Below are 24,790 nucleotides of genomic sequence, written 5' to 3'. Positions count from 1 at the left end.
TGTTGTTTAACCTCTTACATCTAGACGTTCCGCTAGCGGAACACCTGCTCCAATATCCAATGATAGGCGTGGCGCGAATTACAAATTTCATTCAAGCCCAACCCCCTTTCCTTTGTGTAACCAGCTTTCATACAGGTGCCGTCCACCAGGACGTTTTCTGTATGACATCATTTGTATTCTGTGTATATGTAATTCTGTGTGATTAGGTATTTAGTAAATAAATAATTAAACCCAATTTGGTATTGCTGATTCAACTTGTTAGCCAGGGTTCGTGAAGATAGCCAAGAATTTACAACTTTCATTATGAGACTGAAAATAAGATAAGGGTTAATATTGACTGCTACCGATGTAAAGTATTACTAAGTATTTTAAGAGTTTATTCGGAAGATAACGGCTCTATAAACGTTCTTCCGTGGTGCCCCAACTTTCTAGTTAATTACATTTACATGATTAGCTTAATCAGGTAATATTAATTACAGAGAAAGGATTTTATAGGTTAGCATGTCATATCACTTAATCCGGCATAGCCAAAGACACGACAAAATGTTACTGTAATTGACTGACTATCAGTGACTGACATAAGAGAAAATCTGTTGATGCACAACCAAAGTTTGAAATTGCACCTTGTGTATTCTACTATTGTAACTATCAACAGTAAGTTGAAACACTGACAGAAAAACAAGGAATTGATCTGAGTGTCACGTCCTGACCAGTAAAAGGGGTTATTTGTTATTGTAGTTTGGTCAGGGCGTGTTTGTTTTGTGTGTTTCGGGGTTTTGATTTATGTTCTATTTCTATGTTTATTCTAGTTTTCTATTTCTATGTTAGTTTTGTCAATGACCTCCAATTAGAGGCAGCTGGTTGTCGTTGTCTCTAATTGGAGGCCATATTTTAGTGTGTTCGTTTTTCACTTGTGTTTGTGGGTGGTTGTTTCCTGTATAGTCTGTGCACCTTACGGGACTGTTTTCGTCGTTTGTTTTGTTTAAAGTGTTTTTCTTTAACCTCTTACATCTAGACGTTCCGCTAGCGGAACACCTGCTCCACTATCCAATGATAGGCGTGGCGCGAATTACAAATTCCTCAAAAATCCCAAAACGTCAATTTTTCAAACATATGACTATTTTCCAGCATTTTAAAGACAAGACTCTCCTTTATCTAACCACACTGTCCGATTTCAAAAAGGCTTTACAGCGAAAGCAAAACATTAGATTATGTCAGCAGAGTACCCAGCCAGAAATAATCAGACACCCATTTTTCAAGCTAGCATATAATGTCACAAAAAACAAAACCACAGCTAAATGCAGCACTAACCTTTGATGATCTTCATTAGATGACACACCTAGGACATTATGTTATACAATACATGCATGTTTTGTTCAATCAAGTTCATATTTATATCAAAAACCAGCTTTTTACATTAGCATGTGACGTTCAGAACTAGCATACCCCCCGCAAACCTCCGGTGAATTTACTAAATTACTCACGATAAACGTTCACAAAAAACATAACAATTATTTTAAGAATTATAGATACAGAACTCCTTTGTGCAATCGAGGTGTCCGATTTTAAAATAGCTTTTCGGTGAAAGCACATTTTGCAATATTCTGAGTAGATAGCCCAGCCATCACGGCTAGCTATTTAGACACCCACCAAGGTTAGCCCTGACCAAACTCCGATTTACTATTAGAAAAGTTTGATTACCTTTGGTGTTCTTCGTCAGAATGCACTCCCAGGACTGCTACTTCAATAACAAATGTTGGTTTGGTTCAAAATAATCCATTGTTATATCCACATAGCTGCGTTTTGTTTGTGCGTTCAAGACACTATCCGAAGTGTAAATAAGGGTCACGAGCATGGCGCATTTCGTGACAAAAGATTTCTAAATATTCCATTACCGTACTTCGAAGCATGTCAACCGCTGTTTAAAATCAATTTTTATGCCATTTTTCTCGTAAAAAAGCAATAATATTCCGACCGGGAATCTGGTTTAGGTAAAAAGACGAAAGAAAATAAAGCATGGGGTCGACTCGGGCACGAGCCTGAGTCTCACAGTACTTTGACCAGCCACTATCCAAACGCGCTACTTTTTTTCAGCCAGAGCCTGCAAAGCCACGATTCAGCTTTTTGCCGCCTTCTGAGAGCCCATGGGAGCCGTAGGAAGTGTCACGTAACAGCAGAGGTCCCCTGTAATGGATAGAGATAATCAAGAAGGGCAAGAAATTGTCAGACAGGGAACTTCCTGCATGGAATCTTCTCAGGTTTTGGCCTGCCAAATGAGTTCTGTTATACTCACTGACACCATTCAAACAGTTTTAGAAACTTTGGAGTGTTTTCTATCCAAAGCTAATAATTATATGCATATTCTAGTTTCTGGGCAGGAGTAATAATCAGATTAAATCGGGTACGTTTTTTATCCGGACGTGAAAATACTGCCCCCTAGCCATAACAGGTTAATCATTAGCGTATCAAAATAACTGTCATATGTTGAATGAACTGACATTAATTTGTATTACATTGTTTGTATTCATTATGCAATGAAATGAAACCTGTTATTGTGAACATACAGTATTTTAGGCTAGCCAACTTTATACACTATACTGCATGTTTATAAACATGAAACTATTCATAGTATAGAGAGTGTAATTGCTTATCCAACAATTGAAAAACATTGTCTGGACAAACTCATATCAGTAAGTCATAATTGATGTTTAATTCCCCCCTCCCCCCCAAAAAAATTATACAGCAATCAATATGTTCAGAGCCCACATTTCAAATGTCTTGATCGTTCCTCTTATTTTTTCATCTGGTAGAGGACATCACAATCCAATGAATCATCAAATCAATCCCTGCAATGTTGTGAACATCGTGCTACTGGGACAGACATGCACTGGGAAGAATGCTAGTGGCAGCACAATCCTGGGAAAACAAATTTTTCAATCAGAAACAAGTTTTGTACCAGTTACTAGAGAGTGTCAAGTAGAGGAGAAGCAGATGTCAGGGACAGAGGTTAGGGTCATTGATACCCCTGTCTTCTATGATGAAGATGTTGATGAATCAGTTAGGGAAGAACAGATTAACTTCTGCAAAGACCTGTCAGTCTGGGTCTTGTGTGAACTTACTGGTTATTCAGGTTGGCCGATTCACAGACAGTGACAGAGAGGTATTCGATCAATTGAAAAGTACTTTTGGCAGTGACATCCTAGAGAAAAGTATTGTTTTCTTTACTCATGGAGAGTACCTACAAAATCTGAGTATAGGAACATACCTCAAACAGGCCGTTCGTCCTCTTCAACAGATAATTATGCTTTGTGAGAACAGGTACATTGTGTTTAATAAATACTAGCACAGACCGTCAGCAAGTGATAGAGCTGATGGAAAAAATCTGCTTAATTCCAGGTTATAATCGAATGTTCCCTGATTTACAGGAGATGGAACAAAAGAAAGAAAGTTCAAGATGGTCATCTGTTTTTTTGTTCAGGTGATAGCTCGTAGTCATGGTAGGTCTCCAGTAGCTGATCTTGGTTTGTCACTTGACATGAGTCCACTCTGAGGTTGGTTCCTGGCAACAGTTAATCCACGTGTCTCCTCCAGATGATGTTTTCCAGTGTGTGAACTGTGTAGGACACATGCCATGTTTGTCCAACCACTGTGGCTGGTATCCACTTTGGACCTTTGCAGTAGTTCCGAGCAAGAACTCTCTCTCCAGCTATGAAGCTTCTGTCTTTTGCTTTGCTCCGTCTCTCCACCTGTGCTCTCTGTTGTGTCTGTACAACCTGTTTCGTGTTTGGAGGTCTCAGGAGGTCGAGTCGGGTGCGAAGCTGTCTTTTCATCATGGCTGACGCGGGTGCCACTTTGGTTGTAGCGTGGGGAGTGTTTCTGTAGGTTAACAGGAAGGTGTTTAGACACCTATTGAGGGGGCCGTTCCCTTGTGATGATTTTAAAGCTTGCTTCATCGTTTGGACAAACCTTTCAGCGAGGCCGTTCGTTGCAGGGTGATACGGCGCTGACTTGATGTGCTGAATTCCATTTGCTTCCATGAATGACCGGAACTCTTCAGACACCAGTTGGGGGCCATTATCACTAACGAGTTGCGATGGCAAGCCGAAGCGACTGAAGATTGACCGTAGCTCTTCGATGGTTCTCTCCGCTGAGGCGCTCTTCATCACTGTGACCTCAGGCCATTTGCTGTGTGCGTCAACTACGACTAAGAACATACGATCCTCCAGTGGGCCTGCATAGTCTATGTGAACTCGCTGCCAGGGCTCCTCTGGGAAGTCCCATGGGTGTAGTGGCGCAGCTGAGGCATGTTCCTCATCTTTTGACATGCAGAACATGACTTGACCTTGTCTTCGATAGCTGCGTCCAGACCTGGCCACCAAAAGTAGCTGCGTGCCATCTCCTTCATTCGCACCATGCCACAGTGCCCTGAATGGAGTTCTTCAAGCACCTGCCTTCTCAGTGACGGCGGTATGATGACTCAAAAAACGCATAGCAAGCATCCAAACTGAACTGTGAGCTTGTTTCTCCTCACTAGGTAAGGTTGTAGGCTGTCCGACATCTCTCCTTCTTTTCCACGAGTGACAATGTCCACGACCTCAGACATCAATGGATCAGTGTGGGTGAACTTTTTCACTTGGACAGATGTAACTGGGGTGTTCGTCACTTCGTTGAAGTAGAAGATTTCAGCCTGGGAGTGCTCAGTGTGTGCGACAGGTAAGGGAAGCCTTGAGAGGCCGTCTGCATTGCACTGCTGCTCAGACCTTCTGTACTTGATATCGTACTGGTGAGCAGATAACAATAACGCCCATCGCTGCATGCGGCTGGCTGCAAGCGACGGAATGCCGGTGTGGGGACCAAAGATGGAGGTGAGGGGTCTATGGTCCGTCAGCAGTGTGAATTGTCAGCCAAACAGAAACTGATGAAATTTCTTAACTCCAAACACAATGGCGAGTGCTTCACGCTCTATCTGTGCATAATTGCTCTCGGCTTTACTTAAGGTCCGTGATGCGAAAGCAATTGGCCTTTCTTCACCTGATGGCATGACATGTGAGACAACTGCACCAACGCCATAAGGCGATGCATCACATGTCAACTGTAATGGCAAGTTGGGGTTGAAGTGGGTTAGGGCCTCTGACTGAGCTAAGCCTGTTTTCGCTTTCTTGAAGGCCTCCTCACATCTGTCTGTTGTCATGACGTTGGCCTCTTTTGGTACAGGGAGGACAGTTGACCCCTCCCTTTTGCACACAATCCACCCTGTGTGTAAAGGGTCGTAAAAACTCTAAAATTCCAGGAGAGTCTCTGGCCACATGGCCCATCGAAAGACACAGGAAATTCTTCCAACTCATAGAATTGGAGAGCCAAGCGACATTTTGTGTTCTGGAGAAGGTATGGAAGATTGGTGAAGAATCCAGCTACGAACTGTTCCGCTTGGTACCATTTTGTGATACTCAGAAGAGACAATATAGCCATATTACCATAAAACTGTTTATATAATAGACTTAGTTTAAGACTTGCCTCATATGGGTGTATGGAATGTATTAATAAGGATAAAGCTTTTGTAAGACATTGAGATGCTATGTACTGATGTAATGTGATAGAATTGTATTTCTGTAACCAAATCTAACTCAGTCATAAGCACGCCCCAGGGACACATACAGGACCAGGCGTCATTTGACCAGCCTGTTCGATGGGCACTATAAAACACTCCCTGATTTACATTTCTCCAGACCCGGCCTACACTCCGTTGGCACATAGGTTCTACCATCTAATTCCTCTACTGAAAGTGAACCATACCACGTGGTTAACTTTTAGACTATTGATACCGACAGAATAAGAACAAGTCTTTGATATTAATTATTAGTCTGCAACTAAGTAAATTATATCATCGAACGCGAAGACCAACGAATCCACCATTCTATGACGACATTAATGAATGTCGCTCTGAAAGATTCATTCTAACCGAGAGAGAGAGAGAGAGAACGCGGACAAAACTTCCCAACAGAACCAAACTCTCCAACAAAGAACGACGACACACTGAGCGTAAATATATATTGATTGCAATTGTTCCCGAATGAGTGAGCCTTCAATTGTCAATTGTAATATTAATGAACTCTGTGTAACTTCTGAGCCTGACCGTTTATGATCCATTGTTCAACAGGCCGACCTGCCTGTTTAGCCAGTAGGGCACATTCCGATACCAATCCTTTGTGACGATAATTACTGTTTGTATGTTTTTCTGTTAATTACTTAGGGTAGTAAATAAATGATTTTAAGACAATTGATGTATGGATGATTTTAGTAAAGACTGGGTTCGTGCAGATACAACAATTTACAACGTTTTGGAATTAGACTGGACTAGAGGTAAATACACCATTTGAACTAGAAGATAATCGACCTATACTATAATAGAATATAATATTATAGTACAGGAAAGTTATATTAGGAAAAGTATAGCTTTGTAATCTGAATATTCTCCTTGGTGCCCCGATCTCCTAGTTAATTACAATTAAATGATTAATCAGTTTAATCGCGTGATAATAATTACAGGGAGCTAATTGATAAACATATCTTCCGGTTAATGGTACCCCCAAAGACGCGATATTGGTGCCCCCGTGTGAGGACTCAAACTAAAACGCACGTTGGGCCATTTTGATAATACATTTGGAGCCCCCGTGCGAGGAATCTAAGATAGAATTGGACTTTGCTGTGAAATTCTATATATCAATTGTGCAAACAGAATTGTACAAACAGCCTGCTATGTAAACAAAGTGATTGTGCATTTTCCATTGAGAGAAGCTATTTAGAGTAGCTCCGGTCTTATGTCGATAGCAGGGAGGGATAAATTCCAGATTTAGTCCGTTAGGCCAAACGGTACTATTTCTGTCGGTAAATATTAACTTCTAGAGTAAGGTTAGAAATTAGAAGTTAACTGTCCGGGAACCGAGCCGAATAATTTGCCTACCGCACTAAGACTGTTGCCAGACCATATGCGTATTTGTAGTTAAGTACCGTGTCGCTCCGGTCAACATAAACGCTAGCAGAATATGCTGAATGGGGTTAAGGTGAGACGTCACTAGAAAACCCACCCTTTCCATAAGTGAAAGGATCCTATTTGGGTGCTTGGAAGGATCCTCCTGAACCAAGTAGCAATAGCTTAGCATTACGGGTAAGCTAACAGAGAGGGAACATTTTACCCTCCACCGTAACACGTTTAAAATTTCTCCGCTAGCGCGACGGAAGTCCGACCTTTGTACTTCCGTTTAATGTCAGCATTCTGCACCCTGGTGGTGAAGAATTGCCAGTACATCTCTAGGGGAAATTCAAACATGGAGCACGGTAACATATCCAGACAATCACAATTGACTGGATATGACGTCTCATTCAATTTAACTAACAAGTGAAATTGCCAGATTTACCTTTTCAAGTGGATCTTTCAAATAATATCCAAAATTGATTGGGCGTCTACAATGAGACATGATTAACTTTTTCCAAACTTAACTTAGATGAAGCAATGCTCTCAGGTTAATTGAAAGTTAATTCCCAGATAGCCTATACAGGTTTGATATATCATAAATAGATTAATCAGTAAAATCTGCTTTAGCAAAGCACATTCACCAAACCCACTACTGACAATGGAGATTGTATGGATTATCGTCTCATTCAATTTATTTAGTTAAATTGTCGAACATACCTTTCTAGGTTCTTCCAATTAAATGAGACAACTTGAACTTTGCATATTAACCTTGATGAAGCAACCTCTCAGGTAATTCAAAGTTAATTCCCAGATAGCCTATACAGGTTTGATATATCATAAATAGATTAATCAGTAAAATCTGCTTTAGCAAAGCACATTCACCAAACCCATTACTGACGGGGGTGAATCCCATGTGGCTTCAGCCCCAGGGAGGAGCGTACCCTAGTGGTGAAGGGTCCCAACATTTGAACTACGGTTTACACTTATGATATCCAATCAATGGAGATTGTATGGATTATCGTCTCATTCAATTTAATAAGTTAAATTGTCGAACATACCTTTCTAGGTTCTTCCAATTGAATGAGACAACTTAAACTTTGCATATTAACCTGGATGAAGCAACCTCTCAGGTAATTCAAGTTTAATACCCAGATAGCCTACCCAGGTAGGACTAATCATTGGCATTGATTAATTCAATTTGCTTTTGCAAATTCATTCACGTCCAACTTCCACAGTACTGTACAGTACTGATGGTTCATTAACGTCTATAAATAGATTAAAATCGTCTTTGCAGTTTTCCACATTCCAAAACCACATTTTGGAAAATTAGGAAAAACAATTTTTTCCTTTCAAATGTTCTAATAATGTGCAGGCTATCAGAGGGGGTGGTCCCCACTCGCCCGCTAATTAGTGAACCTCCACCCGTAAATGGATTGATCTCTGACCTCAGCAGCGATAACAACCCTAATTATGCCATTAGTGGAAAAGCAGACAACAATGTTTTCCAAAATCAACCATCGGGCACAGGCCTCGTAAAGGTTCTCTCCAGTCTAGCTCTGATGTCTTGCCATCTGAGATTGCCATCTGTCCAATAGCGCAGTGCACAGCTGAAGCACGAGCAGGTAACGGTAGACATAAAGGGACAGGTGGAGAGAACCGGGAAACCAATCACAAATGCAGAAAAGGGAAAAATTCTGCTAGCTATGGAACTGCGTTCGAAAACTGAACAATTAAATGTAATTGCAAAAACGTACGACGATGAACAAGCACAAGCTCTTCAACAAAATCGTTTTCTACAGGAACAAAATCATATGCTACAGGAACAACTCGATTTAGCCAAAACTAAATACGATGATGTCCACGCCAAACTAGATAAATCTGAAGAGTTATCTACAAACAGGAGCGCTCAACTTGACAACATGCATGCTGTTTTGTTGAATGTTACTCAAAATAACACGGTGTTCCTCAAAGCGCTGCAGACCAAAGACGATCAGTTAATGAACTTAATGACAAAGTTGGATGATAAATCAGCAGAACTTATTGAAGTTGCTGACCAAATGAATGATGAGAGAACTCAGGTGATGAGGTTGGAAATATTGATTTCTAAGCAGCAGAGGAAATCTCATCACTGAATCTCTCGCTCCGTACTCAAGACCTCTATCTGCAAACCATGACAGATAAGTTTGAGACCGAAAGGAGCAGGTGTGACACTCACGTGTCCAAAATCAGTACTCTAAGCGCTCAAGTGGACTCTGCAATGCAGCAGAATTCCACCCTTAGGTACCATCTGGAGGAAATCCAGAATGGTCACGCTCTACAGCGCGACTTCCCATCCAAGCAACCGGAGCCCTGTACTCACAGGAGTGAAGACAATAGGTTTCAGACCTTGCCTCCCTCATGTGTCCCTCAGTCTTCTCCTCTTGGCCCTTCGGCACTGAGTAATATGGCGCCTCTTGGCCAACAACAACAAGGCTTGGCTTCTTCTCTTGGCCTTTCGGCCCCAATCTCTCCACAGGATGAAGCCAACCCTCTCCGCCCGCTTGGCGCGGAATACCTTGACAAACTCGTCAAGAATTTCCCCACCTTTGACCCCGTTCCAGGTCAGCCAAACGATACTGAGACGTTCCTAGCTGACATAGAGGACGCGTTGGGTGGCTACCCGAACGCTACGGGTTCTGACAGGGTTTACCTGTTGAAGCGAACGTCGAATAGACACGTGACGAGGTTCATTCGTCTACAACAGCAACACGTGCTAAATGACTATGCTAAACTTGCCACAGCTTTGAAATTAGAATTCAGTGGTTCTGCGACTCGCAAACACGATAGCTCACTGGCTAACACCGTCAAACAAGCTCGGAACGAACACCCACAATCTTACTATCATAGGCTTCGTTCAGCTTACTTTGGCCTACTCACTGAAACAGGAATGGAAGAGCTGTTACCATTCAAACAAATGTTTCTGTCAAACATGTATCCCACCTTCATTACCTACTTGGGCCCTGCAGCCCACGTTGGCTTGCCTATCTTACAACTCAGAGAGCTTGCAAGCACAGCTTTTGAGGCATCAAAAGTTCACAACGCTAAGAGCGCTGACCACTCAGTTTTGAAGTCTAACCAGGAGCACTCACTCCAGTTAGAGGGTGCATTATCAGGTATTGGAGCGTCGAGAGATGACGCACAACAACAGTTTCTACCACGAAACCATGATTCCAATAACCTCCGCGGTCGAAATAACTGTAAAGTACGTAGCCATCAACATGACTACCGCTACAATCGACCCGTTCGCTACGTTCCTGCACCCAACCCACAAAAAGTATCAGAGCACAAGGGTAACAAAGGGTTGAAGGACGATCAAAACGTAGACCAATGTTCTCCAGAAGTCCCACTACGGGAAGAACTTAAGCGAGAACAATTTGAGAAAAGGGTAAAAGATAAGTCACAAGGACTAGACGGGGAATTACCGGACACCAGGTCCGCAGGAATTAACACCCATAGCATGGACGTTAAAGTTCAAATTTCTCCCGCTCTCATTCAAGACCCTATCCAGGGCCCGCTTGATCAAGAAACAAGCCCCCGGGCTCTGTCCATAGACTCTGATACAAAAGTTGCGAAGAAAAAGGTCAAACGCTTCGTTAAAGCCAAGCCCACTCAAAATCGGAAAAGTCAATCTGCTTCCATCTTGAACAGACGTCGTTGCGAACGACCACTCCACTTTGTGGGGAATATGTCCACTAACCACGAATCTAAACGGCCATACCTGGAAACAGTCCTGGAGGACTGCTTAGCTTGTCATGCGCTAATTGATTCGGGTGCGACAATATCACTCATCTCTCAAACATTGTTTGATGATCTCAAAAGGGCTTTGAAACCAACTAAACGTTGGTTAAAAGTGGAACGATGCGACACTAAACTTCGAGGGGTCACTCAGACTACCTCGCCTCTCACATTGAGAGTCATGCTGAAACTACACTTCCAGGACGTATCGCTCGTTCACCCTGTGTATGTTACCAGCCTCGAAACTGTAACCTTGCTACTTGGAGCAGACTTGATGGATCGGTTACTCCCATTGATGGATTGGAAAACCAACCAGGTATGGTCACAGGCCACAGTGCCTTCTCCACTGACCACACCGTCTCCCCCTAACGCTAGCTGCAACGCAGTCCTTCACAAGGGGTATCTGTCGAAAGCACCCCTTGAGGAAAAGACGTTTAGAAACCTCTTGGTACAAAATCCGATCCACGGAGATAGTACGATATCTCGACACATTCCATCAGCCAACCTGATTGACCATTCTTTTCATGATTTCGAGCCAGCTGTCTCTGTGAATAAGCAACTTCCCTCCTCCTTGCAGTCATGTAATACGGTAGTTGAGATGAACTTTTCTTTCCCTTTGGACACTTCCGCAAGCACTGCGGCCATCCCAGCAAGAAAAACATTGATGCGCAGAGTATACTCTGCTTCCGATGATACACCTTCCGCTTTGTTGGGGACTGTCACCCCTTACAATGACACTAATGGCGTCAGTCCAGCAACTGACCCGATGACTCCCACTGGTGAAACACTTTGCGATATCACAGACCGATATCCTCGTCTCAGTTCGCAGGTAATGAAGAGGTGGCCACACGCGGACGCGGTGGTGACTGACATGCCTCGACAGCCACTGAGCGTTTTGAAGCACAAACACCAGGAGATTTGGTTGAAAGGTTACAGCCACTCTCATAAAAACGCGGCCGCTGACAACTCGTACATAGGGTCCGACCTTTTCATTTGCGTATCGGACACCAACACCACCCGCTGGTGGGGGGGTCCCGAGGCACAAAGGGGGGGAATAGTAGCCCAGACCCATGGTGAGCCTCATCGAGGCCGGTGGGGGGGGTCGAGACTACGGACAACACCGTACGAGGCCGCCAGAGCATAAATCAAATCTAGTTGTAAACTCTCCTATGAGAACAGTGAGGAGCAGACAGGCCCCTAGACGGGGATTATCTTAGAAGACATCTAAGATAGTACTGAGGTGTACCACACTGGTCGTAAAGGAAGTCCAGTGGACTTGTCCACCTCCAAAACAAATGGCAACAATAATCATTCTTTGCCATGCGTAGGTTCAACTACAATACAACTAGTAAAATGCTCCAATCATGTGTTCCGGTAGATAATATTTCAGAATAAATCGGTAGGTTAACTGGTCCCCTTGAGTACCAGTACCAATACCAGCTACAATCAGTAAGAAGGTTAGAGACTTAACAAATCAAATTACCATTGACAACAGCGACATAGGAGTCACTCAGAGTGCAACACGTGGAGGGGAATCTCCAGTGCACTCTTCCAATGGTTAACACACATGTCACTAATAAATAGGACCCTCCATTCAGGAGTAAAATTATTAGAAGTCATGAACCATGATCACACCACGTATGACTGGTCCAATACTTAAAGAGTACTTCCGTCGTGAGGTTAGCTCCTCCGTGGATAACATAGCTATGAAATAGACTTCATACCTATCGCCACTACAATAGTGGAAGACAGTGACTTGTAGAAAACTACTACAGACTCCCTTGACACCAATTCTGACTGACCTCCAGGCATTGACCTGAAAATTACCTGACTACGTCAGACTCATTCTGAACAAGTTGTAATCTGCCCGGATACTTGGTTTTCTTCCCTTGATATGCGCGCTTGTGTAAGCATAAACGCACATGCACAACGGAACATCCAATTAGGATTTATGCTAGGACCACTTAAGGGCCCAAGCAATATACCAGCCTTAGTAAAGTTGAACATTTACTTCTAGGCCTTTGACTCTACAGCACTCACCAGTTTTCTTCCCAGAAGTCCGTAGGCCATACCTGTAGACTGCCCAAAACTAGTGCATTACAGCTGTAGACTTATCATAGAGTTATCAACTTAGGATAGCGCCTAAGCAACACACCAAGTAGGAAAACCCTAGATATGGCATTAGAGACAATGCCATGATAATCATTTTGCCAGAACATTGGACGTATATAGAATACAGTCCAATTAGATGATTTTTTTGTGTGAACTATATTTTGTATATTTTTGTTTTGTTTATGCTTTCATTCCTTTTCGGTTCAGTTCCTTTGACATTTAGGAAGTGATAGAGCCATAAACAAAGTCCCCATACAACCATCACTTAGTGCCACAACGCCGCTCATTGGGGAATGAATGTAATTATATATATTTCATGAGTGTGTGTGCGTTGTTAAAATCTGCCTAAGTTACTGCCCAGATCTTCCAGTCTGGACGACGGGTCCGGAACGGCGACCCCAAATCCGGACACCCACAGCCTATCCTTGTGGCGGCATGCCCGCTGTCAGAGAGACTACCAAGGTAAACCACCAGAGGGGGGGACCGCAACGGCGATCACCAACCAGGACATCCCCTGGCCCTTCCTGGGGTACTTTACAGCTTCCAGGGAACCTACCAAGGTACACCAATTGAGGAGACCGCAACGGCGATCACCAACCGGACATCAACTGCCCATCCTTGTGGTGGACGGCTCCGCTTTCAGAGAGCCTACCAAGTTCAACCACCAGAGAGGACTGCAACGATGATCTACCAATGGGACATCACGTGGTCATGATTTTATGTTGATTTGTAACTTGCAGGATAAACAAGATCCAAACCACCAGGGGGGGTATGTCATGACGTTGGCCTCTTTTGGTACAGGGAGGACAGTTGACCCCTCCCTTTTGCACACAATCCACCCTGTGTGTAAAGGGTCGTAAAAACTCAAAAATTCCAGGAGAGTCTCTGGCCACATGGCCCATCGAGAGACACAGGAAATTCTTCCAACTCATAGAATTGGAGAGCCAAGCGACATTTTGTGTTCTGGAGAAGGTATGGAAGATTGGTGAAAAATCCAGCTACGAACTGATCCGCTTGGTACCATTTTGTGATACTCAGAAGAGACAATATAGCCATATTACCATAAAACTGTTTATATAATAGACTCAGTTTAAGACTTGCCTCAAATGGGTGTATGGAATGTATTAATAAGGATAAAGCTTTTGTAAGACATTGAGATGCTATGTACTGATGTAATGTGATAGAATTGTATTTCTGTAACCAAATCTAACTCAGTCATAGGCACGCCCCAGGGACACATACAGGACCAGGCGTCATTTGACCAGCCTGTTCGATGGGCACTATAAAACACTCCCTGATTTACATTTCTCCAGACCAGGCCTACACTCCGTTGGCACATAGGTTCTACCATCTAATTCCTCTACTGAAAGTGAACCATACCACGTGGTTAACTTTTAGACTATTGATACCGACAGAATAAGAACAAGTCTTTGATATTAATTATTAGTCTGCAGCTAAGTAAATTATATCATCGAACGCAAAGACCAACAAAACCACCATTCTATGACGACATTAATGAATGTCGCTCTGAAAGATCCATTCTAACCGAGAGAGAGAGAGAACGCAGACAAAACTTCCCAACAGAACCGAACTCTCCAACAAAGAACGATGACACACTGAGCGTAAATATATATTGATTGCAATTGTTCCCGAATGAGTGAGCCTTCAATTGTCAATTGTAATATTAATGAACTCTGTGTAACTTCTGAGCCTGACCGTTTATGATCCATTGTTCAACAGGCCGACCTGCCTGTTTAGCCAGTAGGGCACATTCCGATACCAATCCTTTGTGACGATAATTACTGTTTGTATGTTTTTCTGTTAATTACTTAGGGTAGTAAATAAATGATTTTAAGACAATTGATGTATGGATGATTTTAGTAAAGACTGGGTTCGTGCAGATACAACAATTTACGACGTTTTGGAATGAGACTGGACTAGAGGTAAATACACCATTTGAACTAGAAGATAATCGACCTATACTATAATAGAATATAATATTATAGTACAGGAAAGTTATATTAGGAAAAGTATAGCTTTGTAATCTGAATATTCTCCTTGGTGCCCCGATCTCCTAGTTAATTACAATTAAACGATTAATCAGTTTAATCGCGTGATAATAATTACAGGGAGCTAATTGATAAACATATCTTCCGTTTAATGGTACCCCCAAAGACACGACACTGTCCACTTCCACTTTTTGGTTTTGTTCAAAAGCTGGTCTAAATGGAACTAGTAATGTTAGGTTTGTGGGTTTTAATCCCGCTGGGGCCACTAAAATGAAATTGTATGCACTCACTGTTGTAAGTCACTTTGGGTAAGTGTCTGCTAAATGGCAAAACCATAATGTATACAAATATTAATTAAGCATCCCCAATGGTTGTTTTTAAATTCACATGATTATTAGGTCTTTAAAAACCATGAAAGATTATTGCCTGCGATAACAGATCTAAAATGTAAACCCTACTGGGTTAGCTCAATTTGCTACAGAATAACATTTTATGTTGAAATGATTTGTAAATATGTGCTAAGGCTGGTTTATACTAAGTCTATCGGCATGTCTGTAGAAAATTGTTGCAGTGACGTCATTAACATTCTATTGTAGGCCGACATCCAACTTGTCATTGTCGCTATGAAAAAGTATAAACACAATGGGATATCATGAGCATTCTATTGTAACACGACAGTGAAGGACATTCACATTCTATCGTTGGCAAAAACTAGCAAACATGGAGGAGGAAGCTGCTTTGCTCCTAATATGTTTAAGTGCTGCTCTTCTCCTTAATAGCAGAGGAGAAGCTATATCAGGGAAATCAACAGTAGGAGACAACAACGTGGGTAGGCTAGCCCAGATAGCAAAATTAGTCCCGGGGAAGCTGTGGGCCACATACTTTGTGTTTTTCTGGCCCCATACATGCCTGGGTCCCCGGCCCAAAGCTGTCATACATACTGCATCACCATCAGATTACAAAGGTCTGGCACAGCTCTAGCCCACATACTGTAAAATTATGAATTCTAAAAGGTATGGCCCACAACTAGTGAAACATTTTTGTAAAATAAAAAGGTGCGGACCAAGTCTGGCCCACATACTGCACACATATACGGCTGAGTTTACGCCTAGGTCCCCGGTCCAGAGGTGGGCCAGATGCAGGCTGCCACATGGACCTTATATGGGGCTACATTAAACCAGCTAAACCAGGATTAAAGCAGCTATACTCCCCAAATTACATTGAGATACTTAGCTATTAAGTGCTGTATTTAAACAAAAGAGAATATAAACAAAACAGAAGAGCAGTTGCAGATAAATTAAATCAAAACATCTGGTTTATTACAAGGTGCAACAGAGAACATAGAACAACCGCCCACAAAACCCATTCATTCAGAAAATGCTAAAACCTGGGCATTAGAATACAATGACCTGGCAAACAAAAACAAAGCATGGACTGCAGTCATACCTTGTCCATAGACAGTTTACAGGGTAAGGATATTTGGGTGAACTATCGATTTAATGACTGTTTCCCCTTCCCATTGGAAGCCCACTGGTGTTGATTTTTGCACTGTTTTATTGTATAAACAATGTATGAGCCCAGTGTAAGTAGGACCACTGACTTTGAACGTGACTGTTATTCAGAACATTCTATTTCTACAGTTTAACAGAGCACACCATTAGCTAAACAAATAACAATTCATAAATTATAACAGTTCCTGAGAATTCTACCTGGTCTTGATAGGGTCACTGTATATTTCCTGAGCTGTTGGAAGGAGAGACAGGGAAGACGTGTCTATAATGGGCGTCGGATGAACACATCCTCAATATCTCTCCCTTCACCAGCTGGTACTGAAGCATGAGTGAGTTACGTATTGAGTTACGTATTGATGGTGCCACGTTGAAAGTTACTGAGCTCTTCAGTAAGGCCATTCTCAGTGGTGATTGTAGCATGTAAATCTTGGTGGGGCAAACTACCCAAACAATATTTAGATGCATGCCAGCAAAGTCACTACACAACACAACACAACACTAAACAATACATTAAATTGTAGTGTGTCTAGGGTTTCTGGGATAATGGTTTTGATGTGAGCTATGACCAGCCTTTCAAAGCATTTCATGGCTACAGACGTGAGTGCTACGGGTCGGTAGTCATTTAGGCAGGTTACCTTAGTGTTCTTGGGCACAGGGACTATGGTAGTTTGCCCGAAAACATTTTGGTATTATAGAAAATGTCAGTAAAGGCACTTGCCAGTTGGTCAGCGCATGCTCAGAGTACACATCCTGGTAATCCGTCTGGCCCTGCGGCCTTGTGAATGTTGACCTGTTTAAAGGTCTTACTCACAACTGCAACGGAGAGCGTGATCACACAGTGGTCCGGAACAGCTGATGCTCTCATGCGTGTTTCAGTGTTGCTTGACTTGAAGCGAGCATAGATGTAATTTAGCTCGTTTGATAGGCTCGTGTCACTGGACAGCTCTCGGCTGTGCTTCCCTTTGTAGTCTGTTATAATTTGCAAGCCCTAACACGTCCAACGAGCATCAGAGCCAGTGTAGTACGATTCAATCTTAGTCCTGTATTGACACTTTGCCTGTTTGATGGTTCGTCTGAGGTCATAGCGGAATTTCTTATAAGCATCTGGATTAGTGTCCCGCTCCTTTGAAAGTGGCAGCTCTAGCCTTTAGCTCAGGGCGGATGTTGCCTGTAATCATTGGCTTCTGGTTGGGGTATGTACGTACAGTCACTGTGGAGAAGACGTCATCGATGCACTTATTGATGAAGCCAGTGACTGATGTGGTGTACTCCTCAATGCCATCGGAAGAATCCCGGAACATATTCCAGTCTGTACTAGCAAAACAGTCCTGTAGCTTAGCATCTGCGTCATCTGACCACTTCTGTAATGACCGAGTCACTTGTGCTTCCTGCTTTAGTTTTTGCATGTAAGCAGGAATCAGGAGGATATAATTATTGTCAGATATGCCAAATGGAGGGCGGGGGAGAGCTTTGTATGCGTCTCTGTGTGTTTAGTAAAGGTGGTCTAGAGTTTTTTGCCCTCTGGTTGCACATTTAACATATTGGTAGAAATGAGTTAAAAAGTCCTCGGCCACTAGGAGCGCCACCTCTGGATGAGTGTTGTCCTGTTTGCTTATGGCCTTATACAGCTCATTGAGTGTGGTCTTAGTGCCAGCATCGGTTTGTGGTGGTAAATAGACATCTAAGTGACCCCTAGACGGACAGCATCCCGGAATCGCCTCTTCACTCTTGACGTTGAGACTGGTGTTTGCGGGTACTATTTAATGAAGCTGCCAGTTGAGGACTTGTGAGGCGTCTGTTTCTCAAACTAGACACTCTAATGTACTTGTGCTTTGCTCAGTTGTACACAGGGGCCTCCCACTCCTCTTTCTATTCTGGTTAGAGCCAGTTTGCGCTGTTCTGTGAAGGGAGTAGTACAGAGCATTGTACCAGATATTCAGTTTCTTGGCAATTTCTCACATGGAATTGCCTTCATTTCTCAGAACAAGAATAGACTGACGAGTTTCAGAATAAAGTACTTTGTTTCTGGCCATTTCGAGTCTGTAATCGAACCCACAAATGCTGATGCTCCAGATACTCAACTAGTCTAAAGATGGCCAGTTTCATTGCTTTTTTCTTCAGACAACAGTTTTCAGCTGTGCTAACGTAATTGCAAAAGGGTTTTCTAATGATCAATTAGCCTTTTAAAAAGATAAACTTGGATTAGCTAACACAACGTGCAATTGGAACACAGAAGTGATTGTTGCTGACAATTGGCCTCTGCACACCTATGTAGATATTCCATTAAAAAAAAAATCCAGCTACAATAGTCATTTACAACATTAACAATGTCTACACTGTATTTCTGATCAATTTGATGTTATTTTAATGGACAAAAAATGTGCTTTTCTTTCAAAAACAAGGACATTTCTAAGTGACCCCAAACTTTTGAACGGTAGTGTATGTATGTGTGTTTGTGCCTAACATCTCACATTTGTGTTAGGTCACAACACTTCAGACACTTCTATTATATGTCTCTGTATGTCAGAGAGTGATTCAGATGTCACAGCAACTTAAGTATAACAGCAAAAAATATGCTTACTCTATTTCAATTATATTATCTCTATTTCCATTATATTATCTCTATTTCCATTATATTATCTCTATTTCCATTATATTATCTCTATTTCCATTATATTTTCTCTATTTTCATTATATCATTTCTATTTCCATTATATTATCTCTATTTCCATTATCTGAGAGCTGTCCCTCCCTACCTTCAGGCTATGCTCAAACCCTACACCCCAACCCGAGCCACCTCTCATCTCTTGGCCGTCCCAACCCCATCTTCAGAAAATTTCAGAAAATCCAACATCCCTCCCAAAAAATACACACTAACACCCTTGCCTTTCTTGTACTAACATTTGCACTTGTTTTTCTTACTAGCACTGACTTTGCTGATAATTATATATTTTTCTGACTTACTATGATTGGGGTTGTCTCACTTACAGTACGCGCTTAGAAAAAAAGGGGTCCAACAGGGTCCTTCAGCTGTCCCCATAGGATAACCCTTTGTGGTTCCAGGTGGAACCCTTTTTGGTTCCAGGTGGAACCCTTTTTGGCTCCAGGTAGAACCCTTTGTGGAAAGGGTTCAACCTGGAACCAAAACAGGTTATTCAAAGGCTTCTCCTATTGGAACAGCCAAAGAACCCTTTTAGGTTCTAGATTGCACCTTTTTTTCTAAGAGTGCAGCTAGTGGCACTAACTGTAAGTCACTCTGGATAAGAGTGTCTGCTTAATGGCTAAAATGTAAATGAAAAGCTACAAGAGCCCTAGACAAAAACAGTCTCCATCAAGCCTCAGTCCTGATATAGCCTCAGTCCCCATCAAGCCTAAGTCCTGATAAAGCCTCAGTCCCCATCAAGCCTAAATCCTGATAAAGCCTCAGTCCCCATCAAGGCTCAGTCCCCATCAAGCCTCAGTCCCCACCAAGCCTCAGTCCCCACAAAGCATCAGTCCCCATTAAGTCTCAGTCCCCATCAAGTCTCAGTCCCAATCAAGTCTCAGTCCCCATCAAGCCTCAGTCTAAATCAAGCCTCAGTCTAAATCAAGCCTCTGTCCCCACAAAGCATCAGTCCCCATCAAGCCTCAGTCCCTACAACGCCTCAGTCCCCATCAAGCCTCAGTACCCACAAAGCCTCAATCCCCATCAAGCCACAGGCTTTGAAATCTGAAAGCAAAGACACTTGTTTCCTGTTGCTGATATTGAAAATAGGGGTGTATAGGCATAACAAATTATTTTTAAAATGTATTATAAAGCAGCAGACACTGTATGTACTGTATATATCATGGTTAAAGTGACTATTAAGCACAGCAAAATGCTAAATGGATCAATCTTATCATGTTGGGAACTACATTGTAGAACTATGATGTAACCCCTTAGTTACTTCACCATCTGCTAATCTATTTAGCCTCTTTGTCTATGTTTTGAGTGTTTGAGGTAAATTATTCACCTTTGGCAGAGAGGCCTGTTACAGTGGTGAGATTTGTCACCACTTGTCAAAATTTGGTGCACAGTAGTTGAGACCAAGGGAATACACAGATGCACTATAATCCGCAGTTGCTGACAACACAGCAATTATGATTACGCAGCATTTGATCATGTTACCAAAAACAGACTTTTAAATTATTTTAAAATCCATTGTCTCGAACTTGACTATAAAGCAATAGCCTAGTGGTGTTTTAACCACTTAAATGGTAATGTGTTTACACACGGACCACCATGTCCACACAATAAACTCAATACTTAAGTGAAAACAGCAAAGAAAATCTAAGAAAGATAGGGGTAAAAAAAATCATGTTTTCAACACTTCAGCACCCTCCCCTTACGAGGATAATGGCACAGGGCCTTTTTCTGAAATGTTTCTGAGATTGGATAACACATTAGGAGGTTCCTCCATACAGAATCTTTCCAGATCCTTGATTTTTTAAATTTTATTTTAATTTCACCTTTATTTAACCAGGTAGGCAATTTGAGAACAAGTTCTCATTTACAACGGCGACCTGGCCAAGATAAAGCAAAGCAGTTCGACACATACAACAACACAGAGTTACACATGGAGTAAACAAACATACAGTCAATAATACAGTAGAAAAACAAGTCTATATACAATGTGTGCAAATGAGATAAGATAAGGGAGGTAAGGCAATAAATAGGTCATGGTGGCGAAGTAATTACAATATAGCAATTAAACACTGGAATGGTAGATGTGCAGTAGATGAATGTGCAAAGTAGAAATACTAGGGTGCAAAGGAGCAAGATAAATAAATAAATACAGTACGGGATGAGGTAGTTGGTTGGGCTATTTACAGATGGGCTATGTACAGGTGCAGTGATCTGTGAGCTGCTCTGACAGCTGGTGCTTAACCTGTTATGGCTAGGGGGCAGTATTTTCACAGCCGGATAAAAAACGTACCCGATTTAATCTGATTACTACTCCTGCCCAGAAACTAGAATATGCATATAATTATTAGCTTTGGATAGAAAACACTCCAAAGTTTCTAAAACTGTTTGAATGGTGTCTGTGAGTATAACAGAACTCATTTGGCAGGCCAAAACCTGAGAAGATTCCATGCAGGAAGTTCCCTGTCTGACAATTTCTTGCCCTTCTTGATCCTCTATCCATTACAGAGGATCTCTGCTGTTACGTGACACTTCCTACGGCTCCCATGGGCTCTCAGAAGGCGGCAAAAAGCTGAATCGTGGCTTTGCAGGCTCTGGCTGAAAAAAAGTAACGCGTTTGGATAGTGGCTGGTTACAGTACTGTGAGACTCAGGCTCGTGCCCGCGTCAACCCCATGCTTTGTTTTCTTTCGTCTGTTTACCTAAACGCAGATTCCCGGTCAGAATATTATCGCTTTTTTATGAGAAAAATTGCATAAAAATTGATTTTAAACAGCGGTTGACATGCTTCGAAGTACGGTAATGGAATATTTAGAAATCTTTTGTCACAAAATGCGCCATGCTCGTGACCCTTATTTACACTTCGGATAGTGTCTTGAACGCACGAACAAAACGCCGCTGTTTGGATATAACTATGGATTATTTTGAACCAAACCAACATTTGTTATTGAAGTAGCAGTCCTGGGAGTGCATTCTGACAAAGACAGCAAAGGTAATAACATTTTTCTTATAGTAAATCTGACTTTGATGAGTGCTACATTTGCTGGGTGTCTAAATAGCTAGCCGTGATGGCTGGGCTATCTACTCAGAATATTGCAAAATGTGCTTTCACCGAAAAGCTATTTTAAAATCGGACACCTCGATTGCACAAAGGAGTTCTGTATCTATAATTCTTAAAATAATTGTTATGTTTTTTGTGAACGTTTATCGTGAGTAATTTAGTAAATTCACCGGAGGTTTGCGGGGGGTATGCTAGTTCTGAACGTCACATGCTAATGTAAAAAGCTGGTTTTTGATATAAATATGAACTTGATTGAACAAAACATGCATGTATTGTATAACATAATGTCCTAGGTGTGTCATCTGATGAAGATCATCAAAGGTTAGTGCTGCATTTAGCTGTGGTTTTGTTTTTTGTGACATTATATGCTAGCTTGAAAAATGGGTGTCTGATTATTTCTGGCTGGGTACTCTGCTGACATAATCTAATGTTTTGCTTTCGCTGTAAAGCCTTTTTGAAATTGGACAGTGTGGTTAGATAAAGGAGAGCCTTGTCTTTAAAATGCTGTGAAATAGTCATATGTTTGAAAAATGGAAGTTTTTGTATTTTAGAGGAATTTGTAATTCGCGCCACGCCTATCATTGGATATTGGAGCAGGTGTTCCGCTAGCGGAACGTCTAGATGTAAGAGGTTAAAGCTAGTGAGGGAGATAAGTGTATCCAGTTTCAGTGATTGTTGTCGTTTGTTCCAGTCATTGGCAGCAGAGAACTGGAAGGAGAGACGGCCAAAGGAGGAATTGGCTTTGGGGGTGAGCAGTGAGATATATCTGCTGGAGCGCGTGCTACGGGTGGGTGCTGCTATTGTGACCAGTGAGCTGAGATAAGGCGGGGCTTTACCTAGCAGGGACTTGTAGATGACCTGGAGCCAGTGGGTTTGGCGACGAGTATGAAGCGAGGGCCAACCAACGAGACCGTACAGGTCGCAGTGGTGGGTAGTGTATGGGGCTTTGGTGACAAAACGGATGGCACTGTGATAGACTGCATCCAATTTGTTGAGTAGAGTGTTGGAGGCTATTTTGTAAATGACATCGCCGAAGTCGAGGATCGTTAGGATGGTCAGTTTTACGAGGGTATGTTTGGCAGCATGAGTGAAGGATGCTTTGTTGCGAAATAGGAAGCCAATTCTAGTTTTAATTTTGGATTGGAGATGCTTAATGTGAGTCTGGAGGGAGAGTTTGCAGTCTAACCAGACACCTAGGTATTTGTAGTTGTTCACATATTTTAAGTCAGAACCGTCCAGAGTAGATATCTTTGTCTGTGCTTATGGACTGCCCTCTTCAATACAAACCACAGGTGTTAATTTTGTGGTCAATTTCCCATTTTTGGGGGATTTTGACGTGTGCCTGGCTGGAAGATCTGCTAGCGGCCAAGTTTCCGCCTCCCAGCAGAAAACATGGGGTCCAATAATTTTTAGCCCTATCTTTTTTTTATTACTTGTTAAACAGAATCTCTTTCTCTGAGCAATTGGACTAGTATATCATAAAATAATGTTTCACATTCTTAGAGCATAAATATTAGCTCAGTTTATGTATTTTACAGTACTTTTTGTTCATCTTTATCTGGTTCTGCATAAGACTATTACATACAGGCAAATAAATGTTTGGTTGTGGTTCATAAGAAGAGCAATTACCTTATTTCAGTTGTACTGAATTAGTGTCAAGTAGCTAATCACCCCTTAGTCTGCTCGATTATCAGGTTTTATTTCTACCGAAGAAAATACACGTCTTGGAAACATTTGGGAAAAAGCAGAACTAAGTTAACACCAACCTCATACGTACTGTCACGAATCCCACCGAAGGTGTCTCCCCTGCCTGCTCGAGCGGCACTCTGCGGTCGTCGTCGCCGGCCTACTAGCCGCCGCTGATCCCTTTTTCCTTTTCGGTTGGTATGTCTTATTGTTTGCACCTGTTCCTTATTTGTGCATCTTGATTTGTGGTTATTTAAGCCTGTTTAGCCCGCCCAGGTTTGTGCGGGATTATTTTCATCAGTGTGCTTTTTTTGGATGTGCTGGCGATCTGCTTGAAATATTTTTCTTTCCGAACGGTGGACCCGTTGTGTATGGGTTGGGCATGTAGTTCTCACGCCTGTTGTGTTGGCGTCGACCGTTGTCAAACCAGAGAAAAATAAAACACATTTTTCTTACCTCTGCTCTCTGCGCCTGACTCCTACATCCACTCCTAGCAATCATGACAGAATCCCGCACCAGATTATGGAGTCAGCAGGAGCAGCCACACCTCCTCTCCCATCGATGGAGGAAAGGGTCCTCCATCATACCAGCATTCTCCACCGGATCGGTTCAGAATTGGATCAGATGATGGAGAGGATGGACCGATGGGAGAGGAGTGGCCTCCCTACCCCATCCCCAGCACCTCTTCCCCCTCCACCTGCTACCCCTCCTCCGGCGTCCGGACCCGGGGCCCTACGCCTGGCTCTCCCCAGGGAGTACGATGGAGCGGTGGCTGGGTGCCAGGGGTTCCTGCTGCAGCTGGAGTTGTACCTGGCTACCGTTCGTCCGACTCCCTCGGGAAAGGAGAGCGTGAGCGTCCTCGTCTCCTGCTTAACGGGTCATGCCCTGGAGTGGGCCAACTCAGTGTGGTATGGCCCAGACTCGGCAAGGGATCACTACCCCAAGTTCACCCGCCGTTTCCGGGCCGTGTTCGACCACCCACCAGAAGGCCGGGCGGCGGGTG

Source organism: Salmo salar, chromosome ssa17 (genome assembly GCF_905237065.1).
Source record: "Salmo salar chromosome ssa17, Ssal_v3.1, whole genome shotgun sequence".
Classification (NCBI taxonomy): Eukaryota; Metazoa; Chordata; class Actinopteri; order Salmoniformes; family Salmonidae; genus Salmo; species Salmo salar.
The sequence above is the reverse complement of the archived record's forward strand: the minus strand, read 5'-3'. Positions refer to the sequence as shown.